Here is a 27,587-nt window from a genome sequence, read left to right on the forward strand (position 1 = left end):
ATATTTATATTTTTTATTGTCATAACTTCATTTAAAGTGTTGCTACACAGCTGAGAGCTTCCTTTTAACAACCATGGTGACCTGAAGCAAGTGCACAGTGAAGGAGATGTCTGTGGCGAGGCGGAAATTGGATTATATTATCATCTCATAAACAGTACAACAAAAAATATAACATGCTGACTAATGGATCCGGCACTCTGGCTTCTTAAAAAAAAACCCATTGGCTATATATATATATATATATATATATATATATATATATATATATATATATATATATATATATATATATATATATGTGAACCCCACATATAACCTGATGACGACAGTGATAAACCACCTCTGAAGATCCAAACAACCTCTTCATAATTTCCAGATAGGGTATTAGCTGCCATTGGCATGTAAGTAGTATGTAAATTACAGAGTTATTTACTGACTGTATTCATACCTGGGTCTAGTTGTAAGGGCTTCTGTGTGTAGGATGCAGGTCAGTTTCAGGAATGCTAATGTTTCCCCTGTTACTTTTACAAGGAACACAGTGATTAGACCTCCAGCTCCCTGGGTGGAATCCCTTGTTGCTCTGGCTCTGATTTACTTTGACGTCGACAGGAAGGTCAGCTGGGTCCCAGAGGGGATGAGGAGAGGCAGAGGGGGTGAATGGTGTTTGTGGTTGACTTCAGGATAAAGAGACACTCCTGGAAGATCCCACACAGGGGTCGGAGGAACAAATGAGGGAGGCAGGGAGGGAGGGAGGGCTTTGGGAAGGATTACTGAGTAGCAAAAATGCTTTCTTTGTCGCTGAGAGAAGACTAAGAAGTGCCCTCACAAACTCTCGCCTGGTCTGTGGTCTCGACTGTGGAAGGAAACTGCAGCAACATCCCAAATACTCATTTGTTTTTTTGGTCTGTGTGTGTTTGTGTGTGTGTGTTACTGTTACTCACCTGCACTAATGTCTTAAGCTGTTTTCCATTCTGAATCTGTAATGCCCAAGAATGACTCATAGATAAATTAGTTTTATAGCTGGGGATCCCCATACATAATGGGAAGGAGTCAAATAAGATGTTTGAAAAAGGGTTTGTGCATATGCAGATTTTCTTTCCTACACAAATTATGACATGAACAAAAGATGTCTGAATTAAATATTTGCTTGCTTTGAAGCTTCTGAATAAGCATACGAAAATGTGCATATTGGCATGCCCCTAAGCAATTATGTTTGCTTTCAGTTTAAAATATGATATCTGCAAAATATGTACACCAAAAAACTAATACATTTTGAGGTTTTTAAGAGAATTTGCTAATTTTATGGTCAGTTTAATCTAAATTTGATTTACTGAATCTTAGGCTATGCCAATTGACTGGGAAAAGTTTTATTTCAGTACTTTTAGATTTAAGTACTGTCTTTGACACTGTTGATTATTCGACTTTATTGGAATGTCTTAAACTTTGGGCTGGCATCTCTGGTACAATGTTAAAGTGGTATTCTCATTTCACTTGCACATCTATTGGAGGGGATATGGGCAAATTACAATCTTCTATTGTCTTCTATATCTTTGCATGTTTCCCCTGAGTGGGGTTATTTGCAGAAACAATGTCAATTTCTACATTTTTGTAGATGTTTTCATTTAACTGTGATATTTCAGACTTCATAAGGACTCTCAAAAGCTGGATGGCTTTGCCCAAATTAACTTGACAGGAGTCTTAAATTGTTGGTCCAGAGTTGGAGTGCACACATACCACAACATGTGTAGTCCTTGTCACACTATTGCCGCTTTTCCACTAGTACCTACTCAGCTCGACTCGCCTCACCATGCCCCGGTTTTGCGCTTCTCCACTACGGGTGGAAGCTGGTGGAGGCGTGCCGAGTAGATACTTTTTCTGTAACTACTATGCCGAGGTTCTAAGCGTTTGAGTCAGGAGGCGGAAATCAGCAAAAGAGTGACTCGTGGCTTCTTCATTTTATTCGACCAGCAATGGCAGCGCAAAAGTCTGTTTGGTGATCCAACTCTGAGGTGCAGATGTTCATAAACCTGGTGGCTGAGGAGAGAATTAAAAATGGATCTAGACGGGTGATAAGGAACGACCAGATCCACCAGGAGCTCTGTCTCTTCATAGCTGCTCGCGGCTCCCAGCTGACTTTTCAGCAGCGCCAAAACAAAAAAAAAAGCGTTGGCGCTTAAAGCTTCTTTCACTCTCATTTTTTAACTTGATATCGAACACAAGTCAGAGACCCAGCAGCACATATATCATCTCCTCCATGTTCTACATTTTTAGTGTTGTTGTCTTCTCCGTTTAGATCACACAATCAAATACTGTACGTCACAGCAGCTTCGCTCCAACCCGCCTACTTCTCATCGAGTGGAGGTGAGACGAGGCGTGGTGAGTCAGATCGCCCTGAGTAGGTACGAGTATAAAAGCGCCATATGTGTCCGATAGTTAGAATCTTGGAATAACATTTGGTAATAACCTTAACCTGGAAAAGAATAGCAAGTCAGTGGTTCAATCTGCTGCTTACAAAACAGTCAGCTCTCAAAAGTAACACAGCTACTTTCTGAGACAGTTGACTGTTATTCACACCCAGTGGTGGACAGTAACGGAGTAAATTTACTTGAGTACTGTACTTAAGTACATATCCAGAGGATTTGTACTTTACTTGAGTATTAGATTTCTTTGGTACTTATTACTCTTACTTGAATACATTTCCAAGACAAATATTTTTACTTTTACTCAAGTCAATTTCTAGGAAGGCTGAAAAGTACTCGTTACTTTCAGGTCTGCTCTTTCCACAGACATTTATTTTCAAATGTTTATTGTGTCTGCCGAAGCAGAACTATCTCTCTGCTTTAAACAACTCAACATCGAATTCTCAGAAACAAGTTAAAAGATCCTTAAATTAATTTAGAAAAAATATAGTAATTTACTGATGTGGAAAATAAGAAATTTACTCTTACTCTTACTTTTACTTAAAGTAAATTTAAAAGCATTTACTTTTGGATACTTAAGTACCTTTTAAAAGCAAGTACTTTTCTACTCTTACTCGAGTAATATTTTGACTGAGCTACTTTTACTTGTAACGGAGTAAATTTTGACCAGTAGTATTTGTACTCAAGTACTGGGGTCGAGTACTCTGTCCACCTCTGTTCACACCTTCGTTTACCCTTGACTAGACAACTCAAAGTCACTTTGTCCCTGCTTATCAAATAAGAGGTAGCATTGTTTACCTCTGTCAGAATGCAACAGCTGATTATAAAAACTAAAAACACACCGCACTAAAGTCCTACTTTACTCTCCCTACACAGGCTCGAAATAATTGATTTTAAGATTTCAATGATAATGCATCTTCTTGGTGAAGCTCTGCATACTTGCAGACTGCAGACTTCCTTCCTCCTTATGACTTTGCTGGTAACCTGTGTTTTTTCTCTGGTAACTTGAAGTCTTTGCTGGTAACTTGAGGTCTTTGCTGGTAACCTGAGGTCTTTGGTGGTAACTTCAGGTCTTTGATGGAAACCTGATGTCTTCACTGGTAATCTGAGGTCTTCGCTAGTAACTTGAGGTCTTTGCTGGTAACTTGAGGTCTTTGGGGGTAACTTGAGGTCTTTGCTGGTAACTTGAGGTCTTTGGTGGTAACTTGAGGTCTTTGCTGGTAACTTGAGGTCTTTGCTGGTAACTTGAAGTCTTTGCTGGTAACCTGAGGTCTTTGGTGATAACTTGAGGTCTTTGCTGGTAACTTGAGGTCTTTGCTGGTAACTTGAGGTCTTTGCTGGTAACTTGAGGTCTTTGCTGATAACTTGAGGTCTTTGCTGGTAACTTGAGGTCTTTGCTGGTAACTTGAGGTATTCGCTGGTAGCCTGATGTCTTTGCTGGTAACTTGAGGTCTTTGCTGGTAACTTGAGGTCTTTGCTGGTAACTTGAGGTATTTGCTGGTAACTTGAGGTCTTTGATGGTAACTTGAGGTCTTTGCTGGTAACTTGAGGTCTTTGCTGGTAACTTGAGGTATTCGCTGGTAGCCTGATGTCTTTGCTGGTAACTTGAGGTCTTTGCTGGTAACTTGAGGTCTTTGCTGGTAACTTGAGGTCTTTGCTGGTAACTTGAGGTCTTTGCTGGTAACTTGAGCTCTTTGCTGGTAACCCGAGGTCTTTGCTACTAACCTGAGATCTTTGCTGCTAAACTGACATCTTTGCTGCTAGCCTGACATCTTTTCTGGTAATATGAGGTATTTGCTGGTAAGCTGAGGTCTGGACTTTTTATTGCATGTTTTTAATAATTGATGTACTGTAATTCACTCCTAGATTCACCAAATTCTCCATGAAAAAACTATGTGAAAATAGGAAACAGATAGAGAGAACGTCTGAGCTCTGTATTCTAAAAGTTCACAGCTGTCATTTCCGTCATTCCTCTTTCTCCACCCGGGGCCTCTGGAGCTGCCTACCACACACAGCCATGCAGGACCAGTTAAACAGCATCCCTTCAGAGGCTGAATGTTGGCAGACTGCAGGGGGCTGGCGGCCTGCTGTGAGGCCCGACCACTCTCCCACTGTTCTAGAGGAGCTTTAAGTGAAAGATCAGGTGTCCAGCCCTGAATGCTTGATTGAACTTAAATCTTTTGCATGTGCACCATAACTTTCTACTCTCCATGTGGCTCAGGCACGGCCAGCCAGTCAATCGCTCAGTGGAATTTGAGTGTAAAGGTCATGCTAACCTCCCTGTGTTTCACATATTTCATTGTAAAATTATGATTAAATGCATATTGTCAGCAGGGGAAAGTGGTTTGAACTAATCGTAGATAAAATTAATATTCATTATGAGGCGATGATGGCCTGGCAGACACAAATAAAACACTAGATTGTTTTTACTTGTGGAGGGCCTCTGAGCTCTACTACAAACCAATGCTCACTTCAAGTAAATAAAACTGTTATGCAATGATCCAATTTGATGTATTCATTACTACAGTTTAAAAACAATTTCATATCTAGTTCATAATTTCAGTTTTTAAGTTGAATCTTTCTGGTTTTGATTTGTCCAACGTTGCCTGAGACTGACTTTCCTCTTAAATTTCTTGCAACTCTTGGATTTCCAAAAAGTAGACATCCTCCCTATATTTTTTTCTTTGAAGACAAATTGATTTTTTGGCCTTGGTGTCAGATATAGTCCATCTCCTCCCCAGTCTGAAGCAAGCAGGGGTATAGTTGCATATCGACTTAGAGTGCCTGTCCAGTCGTCTAACGTCTTGTTTTGCTACACCTGCGGCATTTATCACATGCAGTGTGTCAACTGATCCGTGCAATGAAAGAATGGGAGGGGACGATTTAGCAGCAGAAAAAAAGAACAAATGATTTACATTTAAATACATTTAGAAATGACTTTGGTTGGGTCTGACCTCTCTGTACATGGTGTGTTACCTGCTGGGTATTTTACTCACTGTTAGTTAGGTGAGGCTCAATTATAAAATAAAAAAAAAGATTCAAACCAAACAGCAAACATATACAAGTACAAATGCACGACTTTCAAACCTAAGCCATGTTGCCGTGTTTTTTTTTGTTTTTTGTTAGAGAGAGAAGGGTCTTTCCACCGACATATAGACCAAACGGGGTGTTTGTTTGGTCGTACTGATATGACATTTAACATTTAAAATGACAACTTGAACTGCATTTTTTAAATATATGTGTATTTATACTTTAGATAAATATCAGGTTTTCATTTATTTATTAAAATGTTGAGCATTCATAAAAATCTTGTTGAGGAGTTCATAGAGAACCAGGAAAGATTTCAGGGTTGAACTTAGTTTTTTACATGCCGCTTCTGCATTTATTTTTTTACTTAATAATGCCACGTGTTATAATACACATGCGTCATGTGTTGCTGGTTTTGTGAGGATGTATTTACCTAAAATTGTGACCTGGGAAGAAGCAGATAATTTTTTTAATATATTTCCATTCTACATTGGTGTGTGACCCAGGCACAGTGGGTAGAGTTGGTTGGCGGTTAGTCCCAGTTCCATCATGTGTCAGATCCTCTGAGGCTCATGTGCAGGACATTGAACCCTGCCCTGCCCCCAGTGCAAGGTATGACTGTAAAAACCTGTATGGATGGCATGATTGGATAAATAAGAAACACAATGTAAAGTATTTTGTGAACCCTGATGAGGTTAAAAAGGTCCTGTTAAGGTCCAAGACCATGTCCAATTTAGATACATGTACAGCCATGGAGAAGACATAAGATGTGTTTTCTTCATTTACTTAACTCCCCGTTTGACTGGTTTTCCATTCCCATTTGTCTTAAAGTCTTTAAGTGCTGACTTTAAGCTTTACCAATGAGTTTTCTAGTTTTTTTGTTTTTGTGAACTCTTGTGTCTCCATCAGAGAAGAATAATTTGGTATCCGTGGACATGGCTAAGACCTGGTTCTGCTCCGTTGACCTGGTTATCTTGATGATGGTTTCTGCCCTTGTGATTGCATCAGATAGCATTACTGCTCTTAAGAAGAAAGTAGTTACGATACAGGGTTGGGAAACACTGTTCTAAGCAATACTTTGTGTTTTCAGTTATAAAAAAGTTTTCAGAGCCAGAAATAAACTCTTTTTGTCTGTCAACAGGCTTCGACTGGAGATTTGGATGCTTGCTGTTGGCCAGCTAAATGTAAGTTTTCACTCCTTTTATTCGTGTGCAGTCAAAGTCAAAGTGTACTTTATTGTCAATTCACTATGTAATACACATTTCACAGCGGATTGAAATTGGGTTTCACCAGACATTAAATGTGCAATTTAAACTAAAACACACACACACACACACACACACACACACACACACACACACACACACACACACACACACACACACACACACACACACACACACACACACACACACACACACACACACACACACACACACACACCAGCATAGTACAGTGAAAGATACATACATCAACAATAAATAGACATATAGACTTCCAACAAGGAGGAAGTACTGAGGTAGCTTCGTCTTGGTAGTTGGTGATGTAGTTGAAGTGAGATGTGCAATATGTAAGGTGCAGTAAAGTGTAGGTGCAATATGTAAGGTGCAGTAAAGTGTATGTGCAATATGTAAGGTGCAGTAAAGTGTAGGTGCAATATTTTAAGGTGCAAAAATGTCAAGTGCAAAGTAACATGTTCTTGGAATGTTCATGGAAATTTTATCAGCGTGTTGATTAGCCTGATGGCTTGTGGAAAGAAGATATTTCTGAGTCTTTTTGTGTGGCACCTCATGCTGCAGCAGCGCTTTTCAGATGGTAGGAGGGAGAACCGTTTGTGTGCTGGATGGGTGGTGTCCTTGATGATGTTGATGGCTCTCTTGGAACAGTGTGACGTGTATATGTCCTGAATGGCTGGTAGAAGTGATCTGATTATCTTTTCTGCAGTCCTTGCCACCCTCTGCAGTGCCTACTTGTCCGCAGCTGAGCAGCTGCCATGCCAGACAGAGAGGTTGCTGGTAAGGATGCTCTCGATAGCACCCCTGTAGACGGGGGTGAATGCAGAAGTGGGGAGGTCAGCTCTCCTCATCCTGCACAGGAAGTGAAGGCACGCCTGTGCTTTCTTGACCAGGGAGGTAGTGTTGGTGGTTCATGTGAGTTCATGTGTGACGTGCCTTCCCAGGAACTTAGGGCTTTTCACAGACTCCACAAAGTTGTTGATGATGAGTGGGGTGTGTGTTGGGTGTTTTTTCCTGAAGTCCACAGTTATTTATTTGGTTTTGTTTATGTTAAGTAGTAGGTTGTTCGTGTCACACCAGTTGATGAGTTGATGTACCTCCCCTCTATATGCTGAGTCACCATCGTCACTGATGACCACGGTTGTATCATCAGCAAACTTGGTGATGTGGTTTGATGTGAATTCACCACAGCAGCATGGGTCATCAACCCTAACCCTTGTGGAGATTTTTTCTGTAATCCAAGTAATGGGCTTCTATTGTAGTTGTCAAAATTGTGAGTTTTCGTGAAGTGAAGTGGCCGTGGCGCCGCGTCAAACTTCAAAGTTAAACAGGAAGTGATACTGGTAGCTGACTGGTCGATATTTGATAGATCCTATTTTGAACTTTTGAATGGTTTGACATAGAGAGTCGTGGGTGGTGTCATCGGACTCAGTTTTGAGTACTTCAACATAATTGGTGCAAATTAGCCCCGCCCCTTTTTCTGATTGGTCGATTTTTGATAGTCCCTATTCTGTGCCATAACTTTTGAACGGGTTGTGATAAAGACATGTGGGTGGTGTCATCTGACTCGGTATTGAGTACTTAACCTTCATTGGCCTGAATTAGCCCTGCCCCTTCTTCTGATTGGTCGATATTTGATAGATCCTATTTTCTGCATTAACCTTTGAATGGTATGACAAACAGAGTCATGGGTGGTGTCATCGGACTCGGTTTTGACTCCTTCACCTTAATTGGTGCAAATTAGCCCTGCGCATTCTTCTGATTGGTCGATATGTGATAGTTCCTATTTACTGCTATAACTTTTGAATGGTTTGACATAAAGACTCGTGGGTGGTGTCATCGGACATGGTTTTGGGTCCTTGACTATAATTGGTGCAAATTAGCCTCGCCCCTTTATCTGAGTGGTTGATATCTGATAGTTCCTACTTTCTGCCATAACTTTTCAATGGTCTGACATAAAGAGTCGTGGGTGGTGTCATCGGACTCGGTTTTGAGTCCTTGACCATAATTGGTGCAAATTAGCCTCGCCCCTTCTTCTGATTGGTCGATATTTGATAGTTCCTATTTTCTGCCATAACCTAGACTGGTTTGACATAAAGAGTCATGGGTGGTGTCATCTGACTTAGTTTTGAGTCCTTGACGTTTATTGGTGAATATTGCACATGCAAGGGCCTGTTCATCACTGCTTACAGCTTTAATTATCATTATTATTATTATTATTATTATTATTATTATTTGTTACTCTGTTAGTTACCCACACTCATACACAGTCTTCTTCTTTGTCTCACTGAAATGAAAAAAAAAAAAACAATCACGTGTTTTCAGCCGTTTGAGCGTGTAAGAGCACACAGTCAAATATAACTGACTCTTTAACGAGGTTGGCATGTAGGATTAAACAGTAATCTGAGTGCTGCTGCAGTTCAAACTGACTGAATGTAAATTATCACCTCGATCACTAGAGCAGATTTTTTTTTGACAGTGGTGTTTTTTGTCCTCAAATATCCCTTTTCCTTGATGGGGAAAGACCTTGACATATACCTGAATGATATTTTGACAAGAAATGGCGACGACTTGGGAGAAAGAAGGAAACGTAGATTGGCTCACATGAAAAACTGCAGCTGTGCTCGTACTCAGCTGTGGTGGTAGCCGAGGATAAGAAGAGCTGCGTACTGACTGATATCGTTGTGACGAAGGAGTCCTCATAGCTGGAACTGGTAATGTTGGGTAGTCTTTTGGGCACCAGGTCAAACTTCACAAGCTGAGCGCTCATGTCGCAGGAGCTGAACCAAGATTATTCAAGTATACGAAAACTATTATCAAACAGCTGGAAATGAATTAAAGACAGTGTATAAAACGTATATTTTTATCACGCGCAGCTGCTGTACAGGACACCATCATTTTGTTCACCCGCCACTGCTCGCTGTGCATGCACGACTCTCGGAAGAGATTGTATTGAAGTAAGATGTCTCACGTCTGGCGAAAATTGTCGACAATGGAATACATTGTCGACAATTTTGATTATCGATTTTTGTCGACAATGTCGACGAATCGTTGCAGCCCTACTTTTGACTTAACAGACTTAACCCCCCCCCATCCCAACCCACGGAATAATGGTTCCTGATTTAGTGTCTGAGGAATCAGATCTCAGGTTTTCTTCTTAGAGTTGATCCATCGTCCTTCCATGAAGGGCTAAATTTCAACAATTACAAATAATCTTAGGTTCATACGTGCAGAGATAAAATTCCAGTAAATGTAAGAAAAACAGTAATTAAAAAAAAAATCTTATTGTTAATATATTCTAAGTGAGCGATGCAGTCTCCTGGCGCAGCACATCTAACCTACTGTAGGTTGCCGAACTTGGGGGGTGAGAGGAGGGAAGCCTGCAGTGAATTGAGGGGGTTGGGGAGGGGGTTATAGCTGTGTGTGTGTGTTTGTAAGTAGGTCTGTGAACTCCATCTCAGTTCATTCATTATCCTTGATAGCGATGGAGTGTTATCATCTGGCCTCGGTATAGTTCTCTAAATGGAAATAATATTGCGAAACTAAAATTAAACTACCATTTTTTCCCTAGGTAGTAATTGCTGCAGTATAAACACAATTACATCCCACAAATAATAATACGAAGAGGGGTTGATGGTTCCTTTTCTTGTAAACACTGTTGTGCAGCTTGCTATGATCATTTCCCAGAACATAGCAGGTAGAAGTTCTGTCACTTCTCCTGATTTCTTCAGCTCAAAATTTGCTCTGAATAAGTGAGAAATGACGGGTTTAAAGTGCTGAAGCGATTACAATCAGTCATTTTTACTGCTGCGGATTTGAAAGGGCAGTCTAGTCATGGGACATTTTTCATCCTTCACAAGATTATTGTCTGCCAGGACTGTTGTTGATGTTTTTTGTTGATACCCCACCTCCACCTGAGTGTAACTATAGACAACAAGGCTGTATTGCTGTCCCGGAGAACAACAGTATTGATGCCCATCCCTCTGGTTCAGATTGGAATAAACCATCAGAACTCAATGCCCTCTGTAAGTCCTACCCCCATGCTTGTTACTAATTTTAAATGGAAGAAAAACATGTTTGTTGCTGCTAAATGAAAAATCACGAATCATGAAAATGTATTTACTGGTATATTTATTTTTATTGAATTTAGCTGGAATGTGGTGGGGGTGAGGCATGGGGGGTGTTCAGTGGTTTCAGGGTTACAGTGAGTGTGCTGTTTCTGCACAGACACACGCCAGATGTTACTGACATTACGTTTAGATTAGACGATAAAGCAAAGTGACACATTCCTCTGGTTTACACACCAGTCAGTCATTTACAGCTTCAAAAGCTGTAAACTTCAATCTTTCTGTTCATCAGCTTTGCTGCAGAGTCTGCACCGTTTCTTGAGGTCTTCATAAAAAAGTAGAAAGATGCAGTACAGCAGCTCTCCTTTCAACATGTCTTTGCATCTTTGTTGACAATAGCTGGAGTTAGTGGGAGGAGTCAGACACTGGACACTCCCCAAACACAGGAACAGGGATTATTTTTGTGTTATTGTGTGTATATATATATATATGTGTGTATATGTGTATATATGTATATGTATATATATGTATATATATATATATATATATATATATATATATATATATATATATATATATATATATATATATATATGTGTGTGTGTATGTATGTTATTCCTGATTGGTGATTGTGAGAACAGGCGGAAGTGTGATAATGTCTGTATTTATCCCCCAGAACATAACTTCTGGACGTCAATTAGGAAAATAAGGCATTAGGCCAGCTTTACATCAGCAGTGTGTGTGTGTGTGTGTGTGTGTGTGTGTGTGTGTGTGTGTGTGTGTGTGTGTGTGTGTGTGTGTGTGTGTGTGTGTGTGTGTGTGTGTGTGTGTGTGTGTGTGTGTGTGTGTGTGTGTCACACCACAAACCTCTACGCTGCAGTTCATTTACTACACACCAGTGCCTCTGGCAATAAATACAGAGCTGATACGATCTGAAAAGTGAGTGCATGAAAGATGCCTAGTTGAAATTTCATGGAAATGGTGTAACAATAAGAGGAAACAGTTCGCTTTAATGTCTTTGACATATTTCCTTCACACTGACACTACATTGGAAGATGTGTTGCTGATATGAAGTCAGACTAAAAACCAACATCTTCAGCTGTGTATTTAATTTCCCCGATGCGTACCTCACATATAGAAAATAAGCACTACACTGAGTTTCTGGAAGATCCGCAGATGCAGCACGGTTCGATCTGGTATCTGCGTCAGCTGGTTAAGATTATAGACTGTAAAGAAATTATTGACAAAGCATTAGGTCATGTGACCCACTGGTTTTTGAAGAGCAGTTTTAATGTCCATCTTTCTTCATCCAGGGTGCAGCCATGTTGCTCGCTAAGCTGACGGTAATATGCCCACTGTATGTCAATCAATTTGCCTGTAGTGATCAGCTCCTTCTCCTGAACCCTGCCCAAAAATAGCTATAGAGCAGCTGGCAGACGTTGACAGCAAGACATACCATTTAACATTAGATTAGATTAGATTCAACTTTATTATCATTGCACATGTTAAGGTACAAGGCAACGGAAGGCAGTTAGCATCTAACCGGAAGTGCTTATGCAGTGAAATAAACACAGTATGTATGTACACAGTGCAGATTAATAAATACTGTTATGAGGTGCAGGTCAGACATGAATGAGTGATAATATATATTATAAACAGATGAGATCTGATTATATGATTTACAACAGATTTGAGTTACAGTATGTACATGGGTGATTGCAGCATTTCCAGTGTGGAAGTATTTACAGTAGTGCAAGGAGGTAGTTGGTAAAAAAGTCCAGTGCAATTATATTATGTGCAGAATAGTGCAAAGATTCAGTGGGTACTAGCCCCGTTCACTTCCTGGGGGGGTGGAGGGATGGGGGGTTGGTGTGTGTGAGTGAAAGGGGGTGGGGGCCTGGGGGGGCAGAGTCCAGCAGGGAGACAGCTGTGAGGAAGAAGCTGTTCCTGAACCTGGTGGTTCATGTGCGGAGACTCCTGTAGCGTCTCCCAGAGGGCAGGAGGGCAAACAGTCTTTGTGCTGGGTGGTAGGAGTCCTTGATGATGTTTGTTGCTGGTAAGGATGCTCTCGATGGTGCAGCAGTAGAAGTTCACCAGCACATCTGAAGAGAGGTGGTGTTTCCTCAAGTCCTCAAGAAGAAGAGGCACTGGTGAGCTTTCTTGACCAGGTTGGAGCAGTTTGTTGTCCAGGAGAGGTCCTATGAAATGTATTCAGGAATTTGAAGCTGGTCACACGTTCCACTGCCGCACCGTTGATGTGGATGGGTGGATGAGTGACAGCATTCTTCCTGAAGTCCACAATCAGTTCTTTAGTTGTTGAGCCTCAGGTTATTGTCCTCGCACCACGCAGCCAGGTGATCCACCTCCTCCCTGTAGGTCGACTCATCATTGTTCCTGATGAGGCCAATCACGGTGGTGTCGTCCGCAAACTTGATGATGGCGTTGGAGCCATGTACAGGTCTGCAGTCATGGGTGAAGAGGGAGTAGAGGAATGGACTCAACACGCAGCCTTGCGGTACGCCAGTGTTGATGGTGAGTGTGGAGGAGCAGTGGTGTTCTAACCGGACATGTTGTGGCCTGTTGGTCAGAAAGTCCAGTAGCCAGTTGCAGATGCACATGTTTTCAGTGGTGAAACAAAAATATGCCTGTTGCGTTTAGCTGACGCTGGGTTAAAACAAACGCCTGGTTGCTTTGGTAATTGCGGTAGCATGACAATTACAGATGAGGAAGTGATAGCTGCTAGTGATTGGCTGAGCCGACTACCGATCAATCATTTTTGAAATAAATTCATTGCTTGATATAAAGTCTACTGGTGTGATACAAAAAACTTCACTGAACTGAACTTCACTGAAAAAGCCTTTGTAAGTGATTCAGGATCTAAGGAGTTTTGTTTTATTGTATTCTATGTCATTTTTTGATGTGGATCTTGTTCCATAGTGTTGTACAGGCCCTTAGGTGTCAGTGATTTAAAAACAGACATGATACTGCAGCAGAAATTGCTGTCAGGACTCAGGAAAACATCTGAGAACAATTGTCCAAGATCACAGCTTTGCACTCCAGCCAGATAATGAAGTTTCAAACTCTACCACGCAGAGAGAAGGAGGAAAAAAACTCTAAAGACCAGAAACTCCACTCCTGTCTTTGTGCCCACACTCATGTCAGATAGAACAAGGTGAGGTGGAAAACCGTCCTGTGGTCTGAACAGTCACAGACCAAAAGAACCATATGAATTGTTAAAGTAGTCTTGGAGTAGGCTTAACTACCCACACGCACATTTACACACAAATGAACAAATTGATGAGATGGGGTTCAGTGGTACAGCAGGCTTTACCTCAGAGTACCGTACAAATATGGACCAGGAACTTCCCCTGAACATCAACTCTTTTAGGATAAATATTCAGTAATTTTTTCATCCTATTTGGTCTTTCTATCAGTTTCTATAAATATGTGTAGATATGAAAGAATATGTGGACTTAAAGGAGAGGACAATCAAGTATCTGTACACCACTGGAATTCTGTCATTGTTTGTCAGGGGACTGGTTTTGTTGAACCGTTTGTGTCTCCTGGTCCAAATGATCATACAGTGAGTGTCTGTGTACACAGTCCTGAACCTCCCATTACCCAAAACCTCCATCACCATTCCCCACCAAGGATTGTTTTACGCTTAATTTTGTTAGACTTAATGAGATTTCACTAATTAAATCTCCTCCTGGTTGGAGACCCCCACCCCCTCCTTTCTTTATTTTGCCCCTCTTTCTCTTTAAATCACTGCAGCCCTGGAGTAATTGCTCAGTGAGCTATTTTAGACAAATAAACTCTTTTTTTTTAATGAATAACAGGGAGAGAGGGTTGTACAAGAGTCGGCCAGTATAACTCTGGGCCTTCCAATTTCGTGCCAGTATGCTCTGCTGCACTTGCATTCACTGATAGGTTTTCAGGTCTGGTTTGGTTTGTGAGGGCAGTCAGTACAAGATGTTTCTGAAGTATAACGCCTGTGCTCTTACATCAGCGTTATTCTGTCCTGTTTGGATGATTTGAGGCTTTCAGCCCTGTTCTGAATCAGCCTCACCCTTTCTCCAGCAGAAATGTGATCCCATGAGAGTCCTGCACTCACTTACAATAAAATGGGATTTGATTGTCATCAAAGTCACAGTAACGAAAACAACGTGCTTAAACTGATGTCACACAAACAGTTATCGTTTCTTCTTTATCTAACACACATATCAAATATTAACAGTACTGGTGGGAAAAGTAAGTTAGTTGTGTAGTTACCAGCTGGTTGAATCTGCTTCAGCAGCAGAGACGTCAGAATAGAAAAAGGAACTTTATGTAAGAATAAAAATAAAATAAAACATTGCATAATAGATAGCAGGTTCAGAGTGGAAAGGCCAGTTTGAACAGGTGGATCTTCAGGATCTCTAGACCAGAGCTGATCAACACTCAGGAAGACTTCTGGATCGTTCCTCTTTCCAGAACTGCTTTGTCCCAGACACATCTCTGGAGCTCATTCAGCATCTCTGTGGGGTTTGGGGCTGGAACCTTGCCGGACCACTCCCAAAGGGGGATTTTCTTGTTCTGAGGCCAATCCATGTTGGATCTATGGGTCACGCTCATCGTGTTCATATGCTCCCTCCACTGCACCAAGGCAATGATGATATTTTGATTATGGTGAGCTATATCTTACTTGCCCCAAACATAGTTCTATACAGCCTGTGCTTCTTCAGTGCACAACACATTTTCTCAGTAGTGGTACTCTGTGGCATTTCTCCGTGTTCATCTTCCTCTTCAGTGACTTCTGTATCGTAGACTCATGAACAGAAATGTTTCCAGTTCCAGTGTTGTTTTCAAAGGTTTAGCTGTTCCTCATGGGTTCCTCTTGACCTGGATTGTGTGTTGTGGCCCTGGAGTCGTCTTGGCTGGACATCCACTTCCAAGGAAAAAGTAGCTGCAGAGTCGAACATGTTTTTTAGTGTCTTTTGTTGATCACTGCAGCTCTAAGCCATACCTTAAAACTCATTTCAATAATTGGACTCCAGCTGTGCAAACTAATGACTCCAATTTGTTTTTGTTGAAGTTATTAATCTAAGGGTTCACTTACTTTTAACTTCCAGCACTGTGTATTTAATGGATGTGTTTAATAATGACATGAGAAATGGTAATCATTTATATGTTGCCAGTTCAAACACATTGTGACTTCAATGACCATCAGATCATATTTTATGGAAAACTAAGGCAGCAAATCCGTTAATTCCGAGTGTTTAAAAAAAAAAGTTCACTAGCGTAACACAGTAGTTATAGTTGTACGCAAACCAAAAGACTTAACTTCCATGTCATAATGTAGAGTATGTGTGGAGTAATAATCCGTGCATTAGCTTTACAGCAGCGCTACAAGGGAAGTGCTGAAGGGTGGAACTTGCTCCATTCATGTTGCGAGGCCTTGGAGGTCATTGTTGCCGACAGCCGTTTGCCCTGCTATTGTGGACTGCCCTCTGGGACTCGCACACTGACTATTGTGGGAGTCGGCCTCCTGTTTCCCCTTTGAGCCCTGGACACCCGGTGCCAGCTCCAGCGCTCAGCTTCTCAGCCAAAAAGTCCATTATATAAACACCCACCCTCCCCCTGGGCCTCAGTGCGTATTGTAGCCCCTCTCCCCCACCCCCTGGTTCATTTATACACACACACACACACACACACACACACACACACACACACACACACACACACACACACACACACACACACACACACACACACACACACACACACACTGCTCAGCCTCAGACGTGTATGCCGTGGCCTTTGGTGGGTGAGTGGGCATTGGGCCCATTTCAGATGGGAGTGCTTCCTCGATGAAGGCACATGCTGATCAGGTTTCTGCCACCTGTCATTCAGTTTAGGAGGCAGGAAGGGGGTAGGGGGTGTTGGATGGGGTGGAGCTGCTTTGGGGGGTGGGAAAGGAGGGATGCCATGGCAATATGGTAGTGTGCCCGCAGTCGGCTGTTGTTTCAGCAGCCGCACTGCCTCCAGCAATTCTAAAGTAGTCTTTATTTCATGTGGTGGCACACTCTCTTCTCGTAGAATCGTTTCACATTCAAAGTTTCTTCTGAACGAAAGCTCATTTAAAATGGACGGAACAAACTGGAAAACGGTCCTGTGGTCGGTTGAATCCTCATCTGAAGTTCTTTTTAGAGACCATGGATGTCTGTGTCCTCCAGACTAAAAAGTAGAGGGAGAAACCTGGCGGATGTCAGCGCTCAGGTCAAAATTCTGCATCTGCGATGTTATAAGGCTGAATTAGTGTTCATGGAATGGACAGGTGGCACATCTGGAAATGTCAAAGCAAGTTTTAGAGCAGCATCTGCTCCCATCCAGAGAATGTTACTTTGGTGTAAGACTCAGTCATTACTGGCTTCACCGTGATCCCACATCTCCCTCCATCAGACGCGCCACCTCTGTGCTTAACCATCACCCACCAGTCCACCCATATCCATTTCCTCCTCACCCAGCCTCTTTACCCTCCACCCATAATTGTAATTATGTTGATTTAACTCACACACATGTGGCCCCCTCCCTGCCATCTGAATTGAAGCTTATTAGTTTGAATATATTTTTTTTATATTTATTTATTCCCATTTCTCAGGGTCCCTGTCGGCATTTCCAATTACTCTTGTCGTGCGGCTGTAATTGCCTCCATGCTAATGGCTGCCAGACAATCGTGCTAAATGAGGTGAGGCCGAGAGGCTAGGAGCCCGACTTCATTAAGAGCTAATGGGATTTTATAAGGGGGACTGAAGACCCAGCTCATCAAAAAGGAGATGGAAGGAAAACAAAACAGACGGAGAGGGAGAGCCAAATCACCACCAAAGTAACTTTAGCTTCTCCTTGTCCTGGCAGTGACAGCAAAAACACCAACTTACTCTTCTTTTAAAATACCACTACCTAATTGTGAACACAATAGCACTGAAAAACTGGCCAGTATCTTAGAGCAGAGAAACTAACATAATTCTCAGAAAATGTAGTGTGACTGTCATATTGAACATACAGCCATGTGCACACGTTTGTAAAATCCTCCAATTCTAGTGAGTCTCATGCAAATAAAACCTGACTTTTTTTTCACCGTCCCATTATTTATCTAACAAAAACTGAAACCAAAAATAAGAATCACGTATCTGATCATCCCCCTGATTCAGGAGCTTAAAGATCCTCGTTTAACAGCAGTAACACTCCTGCTTGGGATCATTTCCTGTCACGTGATCCAGTTTCAGCCAATCTTTACGTGTCAGACAGATGTCCTCACATTTGTCTCTAGAAGACTTTCTGGTCAACTCTATGACTGACAGGTGTCCAAGTGCAGACCATCATCTCTCCACCACCGTGCTTGACAGTGGGTCTGAGGTGTTTCTGCTGAAATGCTGTGTTTGGATTTCCCCTACCGTGGTTCTGTACATTCAGACCAAACATGTGTCCAGAGGAGATTGCCTCAGGAGTCTGCAGGTTCATCCAGAAGCAGTTCTGTGAACCTACCTTTACACATGAGTAACCATTTTTATTCCCCATACTGTGCTAGAACATGTCAAAAGGTAGCTTTCTTTTTAATTTATTTTAGCTAAGACAGCCAGGTAAGTATAAGTAATATATTCTTGAGGCGAGTGGATGGCCCAGGCCAAGTCCTCCCACGTTGATCACACATTATTTCGACAGAGAAGCTAGAGTGGGCCAAAAATAGATGTGAAGACAAGTTGTTGAACACCACAGCCTGTTTTGAGATGAAGCCATGATCCACACTGTAAATTTCCATAAGTTCCACTAACATGACCAGAAACAAGTCATGTAATCCAGATGAAATGCTGGATTACTCTGAACATGATTTTATATTTATACTGCACATTATGAGCCAATTAAAATCCTCGTACAGCAGGGCTGTGTGACTGGCAGCTTGTACGCAGTTTTTGTTGCTAGTCCAGAGTCTTTTGATCCGTTTTTGGGAGGATTTGCCCCTTTCTTTCTGAAAAAGACTTCCAGTCCTGTGAGAGTCACAAGTCGTCATGCCGGAACGGCTCCTCTGAGGTTGACACAGATAATTTTCAGATGATGTTATGTTTTGTTTCAGAATTTGCTTATGTTTTCTTGAACTCATTCTTCTCTCTCCAGGCGAGTGTTGCCTGTCCCTCTGGCCGTAACTTTAGCCCGAATATACAGTCCTGTGAAAAAGAAACTGTTCTTTCTGACGATTCTGAGGTTTTATAGGTCGGCTCATACACCATCTGGGTCTTACCAAGTCTTAAATTGAGATAAATACAACCTGAGATGGATAACAACATAATCACTCTGGGTTACACTGGGCCATTATTAAAACAAAAAACAATTGTACATAATTGTAGCTCCCGGAAATGGAAAATTATGATGCATTGAAAGCTGGATATTTGGAGGAGCGTATGGTTGCTGACTGCCGATTAAAACATGTTTATCTGACCTCTCCAAACAATAGTTGCCGACAAGCTTCAGCTGATATAATCTGTGAATGTTGGTGAAAGTTAGTTGGGGTTTCAAAAGCCAGGGTAGCTCAACTTTTGCATAGTTGATTATATTTAAAGAAGCACCATTATTCGGAATTCTTAATTTGTTTTATATTTTTAAATTTGGTACACAAGTACGAAGTTTTGATAAATATCACAAAACTGTTTTTATGCTGTCACAATAGTCCAGTTTATTCATCTAATATCATCAAAATGTAGTTTCCAGCTGTTTTTGGCCTCATTAATACGATGCAGTTGTACTGTAACTGTACTTAATCATTATGCACTACTGCATGTTTTGCCTCTGAATAATCATTTGAATGATCACCCGCTGCATTTATCCCCCCCATTGTTATGTTTGTTGCAAATTCAGAGTTTTGCTTTTTGATTTGTGCCAAAGTTTAATGTAAATCCACCACATTATAAAAACACTATGAAAGTAACCCATGAAGACCCTGAAAAGTATTTCATTTGTACTTCTGTCTCTTAAATATTTAACAAGTTATAACCTTTAGTGAACATTTAGTAAACAGATTTCATTTTTTTTGTTAAAAGCAACCCAGCTTTTCTGGAAATGCGGTCTGAGCATCATGAGCGGTGCTCATCGTGTAAAAGTGTGGGTGGTAGCGTGGTTAGCGCTGCTGCCTCGCTGCAGGAAGGTTCTGTGTTCAAGTCTTTCTGTGAGATTTTTACATGTTCTGCTTGTGTTTGTGGTTTCTCTCCCACAGTCTAAATACATGAATGACAAGTTAGTTGGTGGGTTTGAGCTGGCTCTTACTATTGTACTTTTCCAGAAAACCACAATTACATGTCATATGTTTATTTCTTTATTGCCTAGTGATTGCTGTCATGTGACAATATGTACTGAAGGTTTTTTTTTATCTAGTGCCAAACCATTTGTTCCCATAATGTTAACTCATAGTTCATAACCAAAAACAGTACGTAACCACAGTAAAACATAGAAAGATTATGGTTTAGCACAGAGTTAAGCAATCACAACCGAGGGACAGTGTCCTGCAGAAATAAAGTTTGGATCTCTCCAGTGAAAGTAGGTTGGTTTTAGTTATATTTAAATAGGCATCTCAATCAACATTACACCACTTTAAATGCATATGGTTGACTGTAGTGCTGGCGGTATGACAGTCTTCCCCTCCAAACCCGCAGTTCGCTCGGACTTGGATCGGCGCTGATCATAGCGTACAGTTCTGTCACCACCAGGCGCTCGGACCTGTATGTGTTCGGGGCCTGTTTCTTTCTGATTCAGAATTGAATAAACAAAAATGAAAATCATATGTGGTTTTTAAAGGAATCAGAAGAAAATCAAAACAAAAAACAACAAAAAATTTTTTTTTCTGATTTAAAAACGTGATCACAAAGCTTTCAGGAAGTGGTTTGAAGATCTTTACTAGTTTTTCTGGTTTGTGAGATGGATGCTAGCTTTATCTTTGTATCTGTTGTGAAAAAAAAACTCTCGCTGTAGATGCAAAACAGAAATGAATTGGTTCCAGATTGGGGTGCAGTTCCCACTGTGTAAGTGGTCTTCGCTAGGTAACTAGAACTAAACTTGATGAGAGAACCACCGCTTTCCTTCACAGGACCAGCCTTAGTCATGTGAACAGAATGCTCTGAGAAGGCTACTACCTGTCTTTATCCAAACCTCGGTTTGGCATTTCTAGTCTTCCAAGGATGCATCTTTGTAGAATATATCTTCCAAATGATGCAGTCATGAGTTGGGATATAGATTTTAAAAGTTTGCTTTTTTTATCTCCCAAAGTTAGGGGTTAGGATCATGTGATACAGACTTGGCAAATCAGAGAAGAATACAAATACTGTGTTTGAAATCACCCACTCATTCACTACTCCTTAGTCCCTACATAGAATACTTCTGTGTAGGGGACGACGAAGATGAAGCCAGTTTATCAGGAGAAAGACATTTCAGACTTATTAGCATAATTTCATTGTATCATTGCTGTCACACAGATGATTTGCAGCAGGTTATTCCAGCCAAGGGAATGAGTAGTGGTTGTGCACTACTTTTTATGACACCTGGGATATGTTGAGTAAACTCAATAAGGCACAGCAACTCCCAGTAACTGAACAGCAGTACGAGATGCTGACTACACATGGATGATTGGTGACTCGGCCTCTGGGATCCAGAAAAAGAAATTAGGGAAGATGTGAAACTATGTACATACACTAACTCTAAAGATTTTCAGGGATCTTTTTTTTTAGATTTTTAGGAGATTAGGACTTAAAACTGAACCAGAAATATTTTCCTGAAATTCAGGGTTGAACTCATTCGAGCAGCGTGGATGCTGGGCATAAGCAGCACGAGCAGCCTTTCCCTGCTTTTCACATTATATGCATAAAAAGCATAAAAAAAGAAAACAAATGGCTTTGGAGTTTAATAACAACCAAGCCCTATTGCTTTCTTCTCTTACTCCAAATCTTTACTTTCAAAGTTGCTGGTCTGTGTATTTTTTTGAACTAGTGGGGCTGAGGCACGCACACACACACACACACACACACACACACACGCACACAGACCAAGCAAAGAGCAAACAGCAGACGTTCACACACAATGTGCCGAAGTGACACCCTCCCGTGGAGGTGTGTGAAGATGCGGGCATGGTTATTTGTACTTCAGAACAGGACTGCTGTGAGAAAAATTGGCAATAAAGGTTTTATCTCTCAGATTCGCAGCTTTGTTGTCATAAATGCTTCACTTCAGCCATCCTCTCTCTCTCTCTCTCTCTCTCTCTCTCTCTCTCTCTCTCTCTCTCTCTCTCTCTCCCTCTCTCTCTCTCTCTGGGAGAGGCCCAGTTTCAGTGTTGAGTTTAAAAGAAGAATTATTCCTTTTATAGAGCCAGCAGAACTGCACTGTAACAGTTATTGTAATACTGAATGGCTAACAGTATAAATGATCCTCAGAGTTTTGTTTTCAACTTCTCAAAAGCAGAACCAGGCTAAAAGCTGTACTAAAATGAAATTAAACTGCAGCTCCCTCACAAGAATCGGCCAGTTTTGTGCAGAGTTTCCTTTTTTTTCCACTGTCTGTTCCTGAAGCAGTATGAGGCAGATGCGTGCGTAATCTTTTGGGCTGGAGGGTGTTTTTGTCCCCTAATATGTCGTACGTCCAGGCTGTGCTGATGGTGGGATGATGGTTGTGGTTTAAGGCTTGCCTGTGGAAGAAACAGCTGTCCCACAGCTGCTATCTCTCCTCCTTTACAGAGGGAGGGTTAGTGGGTGCTGGGGTTGAAAAACAGTCCCAAACCTCCTGGGTCACAGCCCTGGTATGGCGGTCTCCCTGGCAACTGGAGCTGAGACGGTGTTGGTGTGTGTTTTTCCTTCATATGTGTGTGCTGTCTAGAGTCTGGCCAGTGAAAATCAGGATACTGAGCGTCTTCACTTTATCTGTGCCTCTTTTTTGGCAAATCTTCCCATCAACTGTTTCCGTGAGGGAATGTGGAATGAGGACAAACCTTCAAAAAGTGATGTTCCCCCCCAAAACCAATAAACATTCACACTCAAACCACACCGTCATGATTAATACTCTACTTCTCCCCCTTTTTCTCAAAGCTAAACTCAACATGAGAGAATGTGAAGCTCCCTGAGATGAAGGCGCTGAGGGGGAAAGAGGGGTGGATGTGGGTGGAGAATTTCAGCTTAGGAGGAAAAAAGAGAGCAATGGCAATAATGAGAAAGACGACCATGGGTTTGAAGAAGAGGAGCTCTGGAGATGGAAAAGCAGAGAGAACTGGGAGCTGAATGGGAGGGAGTAAATGGATATGTGCAGATCTCTGGCTTGGGCCCCAAAAAAATAGTGGATGTCATGCTAAGTTAACCCTCCTTCCTTTCTCACTATTTCACCTTGAGACCCCTTAAATCTCAGTCTAATCATGTGCAGACACGTGACAGTAAAAGCAGGGTTTTGTTCGATGATAGTCTGCCTTTTACTTCTTTCTTAACTTACTAAAATGTCATTTGTTGCAATGACACTTAAGTTTCCTGATTTAAGCAGTTGTTACTGTTGTCTTCAGAAGTTAGCACCCCTCTTTGTATTCTAGTTGTTTTATGTTTTTAATCAAATCAAATCAAACTTTATTTATACAGCACTTTCTTATAATAGTAAAACAAAGTGCTTTACATAATACAAATCAACATTTAACATAGAAAAACTCACACACTCATGGTTAAAAACACACACATCTGGTCATTTTCACACACACATTCTTACATTAATACCCAATAATGTAATCATAGTGGGTCATAGTATCAAGCAATATAATTTCAGAAAAACTATCTAAAATGCATATCCCCATGCCATCATTTGTCACTCTCAGTTCTTTCCTGTAAGACATTGTCTCTTGTGGTTGTGGAGGGATTCTGGTCTGTTATTCTTTCCAATGTTGCTTCAGGTCATTGAGGTGTTTGGAAGTCAAATTGAATTGAAATTTTATTTCGAACATGAAACAGTAGTGAATACTAAACAATAATAATCAATAATAAATAAATGTAAATAAGAAAACCAAAAATATATAAATAAAAAAAAACATGCATCCACCATAATTAACATGTTCGAAAAGGAGTAGGAAGAAGTAAAAACGTATTAAATCCTACCCCCTATACTATATTTCATTATGATCAAAATTAATTTAATTTCTATACAAAAAACAAAAGATCAATATATAAATATCAATAATAATACATCCTCACACCTATATACACTGATATAAATATACCCATTTATAAATTAATATATGGGTATATTTATATCAGTGTATATAAATATACCCATATATTAATTTATAATAATATAATAATAATTATTATTATTTATTAATTAATTAATTTATTAAGTTCACTTCTACACAGCTCTCTGAAGGTCCCACCACGGTATCTCAACCAGGTTCAGATCTGGACTTTGATCAGGTCATTCTAAAACCTTGATTCTTTTATTTTTCATCACTCTGATTTGGATCTGATGCTGTGTTTGGGATCACTTCCTGTGCCAGTTCCAGCCAGTCTTTATCCATCAGATCGATGTCCTCAAATTTGTCTCTGGAAGAGTTCATGGTCTAATCAGTGAGTGAAAGGTGTCCAGGTCCTGTGGCATTGAAAGAAGCCCAAATCATCATCCACTTCTGTGCTTGAACTTCATCATCCAGGTGCTGAGGTCATGAGGCAATACGTAGACTACAACATTTACGTGCAGTGTCAGCAATGGCGTTCCAAACCTGACATCCCTCGAATGGCTGGCCTTCCACCTTGCAGGCTGCGACAGTACAAACCCCAAATTGCATTGTTTTAAGTGACTTCACTCAATTCAATTCCTCTTTCTCCATTTTGCTTCTTCCTCCGTTGTCCGTCTCCAACTCCCACTCAAACTCAAACTCTGTGAGAGACGACAGTGACGTAGTGTGGACAGTGATATGTAAATCCAGCTCCCTTCAAATGTAGCTTTGGGCACAAGACATGTTTCTATCTCTTGTATTGAAGAGATGCAACTGTGCATGTGCAACTCAGAATGAGAGTCATGGGCAAAGTTTATTGAAACACTTGACCAATCAGTAACTTTGAACAACATAGATGAACTTAAAAAACTTTACTCACTAATTTTATACTATTTATCTTGCTCATCTAAAGAATGATATACTTCGAAGTATTTAATTTAATTTATTTATTTTTTCCTGTGGGGAGTGGTGGGGTGGTGTCCTAGTGCCCTCTATTAGCCAGCCGCCACTGCCTTGGGTTGTTAATTTTGTTACCTTTTGTATCTTATGGATATTGCTTTGTTTGTCTGTAAGGCAAGGCAAGTTTATTTATATAGCAGAATTCAACAACAGAAGACATTAAAATGCCTGATTTAAATTTCACAATAAGATAAATAAAATAAAATGTACAGGATTCAAAATAATAATATAGGATTCAAAATAATAATCACTTAAAAAGAATGAACAACTGAGATGCAAGAAATAAAGATTGCAGAACATTGTGGGAGATTACGGAAATGCAACCTTGATTCAAAGCAACTGAGAGTTTCAGTAGCCCTGATGCATTCTGGGAGTTTGTTCCACAGGTGAGGAGCATAGAAGCTGAAAGCTGCCGCACCCTGTTTGGTTTTAACTCTGAGTACAGAAAGTAGGCGTGACCCTGACAACCTGGGGGTTCTGGTTGGTTCATAATGGACCAGGAGATCAGAGATGTATTTTGGCACTCGACCATTCAGAGATTTATAAACCGACAGCAGTATTTTAAATTCAATTCTGTGACCGACAGGAAGCCAGACTAAAGATCTAAGAACTACAGTTGTATGGTCCACTCTCCTGGTCTTATGGAGGACTTCGGCAGCAGCATTGTGAACTAACTGTGGCTGTGTGATGTATTTTTTTAAGGAGACGTGAGAACAGCGTTACGGTAGTCCAGTCTACTGAAGATAAAAGCTGGACAAGCTTTTCTAAGTCCTGGTGTAAAATGTGTACAGCACTTTGGGCAACTTCTGATGTTTTAAATGTATTATATAAATACACTTTGACTTTGTTAGCTGTTAATTATTTTAAATTGTGGGCTGGAGGACCCAGGTAGGCAACAGAAGATGAACCACTGTGGACCCTTGAGCAAGGCCCTTAACTCCCCAACTGCTCCCCAGGCAACGGGAAAATGGCAGCCCACTGCTCCTATTGTATAGCTAGTGATGGGTTAAAGGCAGAGGAAGAATTTCCCCAAGGGTATTAATGAAGTATGTTATTATTTAATTTCTGTAAAACCTTAAACTTGTCAATGATCTGCTCTTATTCGTTTTAACAGCGAAAAAACAGCATGGAAAGATATAGAAGACTTGAGAAATCTAACTTCTGAAATACAAGTCAGACTTCAGATATATATATATATATATATATATATATATATATATATATATATATATATATATATATATATATATATATATATATATATATATATATATATATATATATATATATATATATATATAAATATTTTAAATGCGATTTGTGCGGTTCCTCGAAGAATCACTTGGAGCTGGCTCCAAAAGTGAGTCAGTTTCCATTGACGCCCTTATTCAAATGTCTAGTTTCAGAAATAAACACACCATATTATTTAAAGAAGTACGAGTTGTTGTGCTGTTAACAGATTCCCACCACTGGGTCTAAGTTGGCCAATAAGGGTCTGGAACTGAGGCTTAACCAGACAGGTACCATCTACCTCAGTTAAAGGCTGGTAGCATTTCAGCTCTGGCAGCCCTAGTTTTAGATGTAGTTTTACATCAAGGATGGATTGAACAGATTTGATCATAATAATTGTAAAATAATGTTAATTAGCATCAATGAGCTCAGCCAAGCTAAAAAAAAAAAGGAAGTAGGCTGTGGTAACAGAGGCTGATAGGGCTGTCATGCTTTTTTTCTCAGTACAAATACATCAGGGGCTCCTTGGAATTAGTAACATAATTTAACATCTTGAGGAAGTTATTTCTTCTTTATGACAGAAAAAAAACAATCATCAAAAAAAGTTTGAGTGGTATTATTGTATAGATTCTTAATCTTTGTACCATAGAGGTCCTCCATGTTCTCATCGGTAGCTGCTGTTTTGTTTTCTGCTGGATTCGGGATGGACACGACAAACCCGAAGCGTGAAATAGAACAGAGATGTTCAAATAAAATTCTGCCTCCGCGTCAATAGTGGTCCGATTTTGGCAGGTAAGAAAAACATCGTTTTTAGAGAAGCCGGACATCGTTCCCATAGAAACAGACCTGATGGGAAAAGGTCACTGTCACAGGTTTTGCTCAGAAAAAAGGGAGAAAAGATTATAGGAGATGAGGCGCACAAGAACAAAACATCATTACTATCCGTTTTTTACCCTCCTGCACATCACCACCACCAATATTCCAACAATGTTAAAAAATGCAGGATTTAAATAGTGCAATTACATCGCTGAAAATGGTGAGAGCCCCCACTCTGTATGATTATTATTTCTTTATTCTCTTTTGAAGTGGGGAATTGAAAAGGGAGAGTGGTGGACAGCCTGTGCGACGCTGAGCTTTGTGTTGCGGTGCAGATACGTCGCTCGGCTGCCCCCTCAATCATTGGCAGCTCCTTTCTCTCCCCCCTCCCTCCCTCGCAAGTCATTTTAATTAAGTCAGTCTCACTGGCATGGTAGGCCAAGATAATTGGAGAGGGTTTTTGGATGCCATTTACTCTAAATGACGCCTGTTTCTTCCTATTCTCTCGCTTTTTCTTCACTCTCACAGCTTTTTCCTCCTCCCCTTCCCCCTCTGCTCCTCATCTCCTGGCAGAGTTACCTAT

General features: G+C 40.7%; 1 protein-coding gene across 1 annotated transcript in view; it reads left to right on the top strand.

Annotated features, from left to right (window-relative positions):
- Positions 1-27,587, top strand: part of LOC133459349 (uncharacterized) — a 152,561-nt gene that overhangs the window by 25,223 nt on the left and 99,751 nt on the right. Inside the window, exon 2 of the mRNA XM_061739239.1 lies at positions 6,589-6,631. The gene's annotated coding sequence lies outside the window, so the exon portion shown is untranslated. The remainder of the gene's footprint in view (positions 1-6,588; positions 6,632-27,587) is intronic.

Source organism: Cololabis saira, chromosome 14, assembly GCF_033807715.1.
Source record: "Cololabis saira isolate AMF1-May2022 chromosome 14, fColSai1.1, whole genome shotgun sequence".
Classification (NCBI taxonomy): Eukaryota; Metazoa; Chordata; class Actinopteri; order Beloniformes; family Belonidae; genus Cololabis; species Cololabis saira.